This window comes from Schistocerca piceifrons, unplaced genomic scaffold (genome assembly GCF_021461385.2).
Source record: "Schistocerca piceifrons isolate TAMUIC-IGC-003096 unplaced genomic scaffold, iqSchPice1.1 HiC_scaffold_71, whole genome shotgun sequence".
In the NCBI taxonomy this organism is placed as follows: domain Eukaryota; kingdom Metazoa; phylum Arthropoda; class Insecta; order Orthoptera; family Acrididae; genus Schistocerca; species Schistocerca piceifrons.
In genome coordinates, this window is record NW_025728959.1 from 10001 (window position 1) to 12500 (window position 2500).

The following is a 2500-nucleotide window of genomic DNA, read 5'->3' on the forward strand; positions in this document are numbered from 1 at the left end:
GGCGGGAGACAACACGCGCCACCTACGGTGACCGGCAGCTCCAACGCCAGCGCCACAGAAGGACAAAAGCCCCACTTGGGTGCCGAAGCGAACTCTCCCAGCACAGCGCACGCGCCAACACATCCGCACAGCTGCGATACAAACCACCAGCGAGAACCGCTGGGGCGACCGAGCAGCAGACGGCGTCGCGGCGCCGAGCGCCGGGCGGCGGCGCATCCTCAACGCACACAGTCCTCAATCGGACCAGCACACTGAAGATGTCCACCGCGCTTCGCACCGGGCCCGCGAGGACCTACTTTGGCCGCACGGCGCCGCGCGCAGGGTGCGCCGGCGCGCAGCTGCGACGCCTGCCGCGTCCGTCGGCCGGCGCGCCTGCCACTGGCCGCCCCCACCAGCCGGCTGTAGCGCGTGCGCCCACGCACCGCGCGGCCAGCACGCCGGGAGGCGCCCCCTCACCGGCCGGGGACGGTCCCACCCAGCCACCACCGCGTATCGCTTCACACCCAGATGCCGTTCAGTTTCATCGGCATGGTGGGTATCGCTGGAACAACCGGTTAGTACCTCAACCTATCGTCGCCATCACCGATTCACCCCTAGCGAGAACAACCGCACCACAACGGGTTACCATTTCTTCATTTGCGTAACTTCACCAGAAAACGTAGGCGTCCATCGCCATTAGCAACTTCAACGATTATTGCATGCCTGTGTCAGGTGTCACGCCACACTACGTCTGCCCACATACACGCAACAAAATGTGCACGCCTAGACAATACGTGGAAGGTGGCCCCCGTACGTATGCGATGTCCATTGCTCGAACGACTGTCAACCGGCCTCTGTAGCATGTCGCAGATATGGAACGCGGTGCACCATGCTATCACGGTGTTTGAGGAGAGACGACTAGGTCCGAATACATCAACACACAGCTCATGCTGATCGCCATCCACGGCGTCCGTTCCTCCCACACGTCTCTATGGCGTACCACACTGCAATCCAGCTCTCATAGGGAGACGACACGTAGCTGCGTGCACAATATTTGCACTGTATGGTCCGCCGTTTTTGGGCGCAGTCGTTGTACGGTCACACATGTGCCACGATGTATCATTCAGTACATAAGGACGAATGTGCAGTACAGATTGTGGTTCACTGCGTACGACATCAGCGGACAGTTGACACAGGCCGCACCACAACGTAGCCTGCGTACGTCGCATGCGAAGGGCATTGAACATGCAAACTTGTCACCAACCAGCTTGCGAAGGCAGGGGGCAAGGTGGGGACGTGGGGACGTGGGGAGGGGTGGGGGGGGGGGGGGGGCGGCATGTACGTCCTGCTGCCATCCACATTACAGTGTACAGCAGGAGCATGTGGAAAGTCAGCAAGACTTGCAAGGTGTTTAACATGAAGCGATACACAGGGGAGCGGGCAGTGCGAGTAGCGAACTATATTGCGAGGGTTGCGGGTGGGCAACACTACACTAATTGAACGAGTCGTATAACAATTACAGAGCAGGTTTAGGCGACAACGTGGGTTACGTTAGCGGACAACGTGGGTTACGTTAGCGGACAACGTGGGTTACGTTAAGGCACAACATGGGTTACGTTAAGGCACAACATGGGTTACGTTAAGGCACAACATGGGTTACGTTAGGGCACAACATGGGTTAGGTTAGGGGACAACATGGGTTAGGTTAGGGGACAACATGGGTTAGGTTAGGGGACAACATGGGTTAGGTTAGGGCACAACATGGGTTAGGTTAGGGCACAACATGGGTTAGGTTAGGGCACAACATGGGTTAGGTTAGGGCACAACATGGGTTAGGTTAAGGCACAACATGGGTTAGGTTAAGGCACAACATGGGTTAGGTTAAGGCACAACATGGGTTAGGTTAAGGCACAACATGGGTTAGGTTAAGGTACAACATGGGTTAGGTTAAGGTACAACATGGGTTAGGTTAAGGTACAACATGGGTTAGGTTAAGGTACAACATGGGTTAGGTTAAGGTACAACATGGGTTAGGTTAAGGTACAACATGGGTTAGGTTAAGGTACAACATGGGTTAGGTTAAGGTACAACATGGGTTAGGTTAAGGTACAACATGGGTTAGGTTAAGGTACAACATAGGTTAGGTTAAGGTACAACATAGGTTAGGTTAAGGTACAACATAGGTTAGGTTAAGGTACAACATAGGTTAGGTTAAGGTACAACATAGGTTAGGTTAAGGTACAACATAGGTTAGGTTAAGGTACAACATAGGTTAGGTTAAGGTACAACATAGGTTAGGTTAAGGTACAACATAGGTTAGGTTAAGGTACAACATAGGTTAGGTTAAGGTACAACATAGGTTAGGTTAGGTTAGGTTACACGTTGTTGTAAGGAAAGGTGTAGGGGGGGGGGGGCGGGGGCGGCAGGTTCCTTGATAGTGATTATAGTAAGTGAATGCTTGTGACATGATCAGATTTGTCACGTCAGGATGCACCTTTGGCTTATTAGAGGCGGCGCTCCA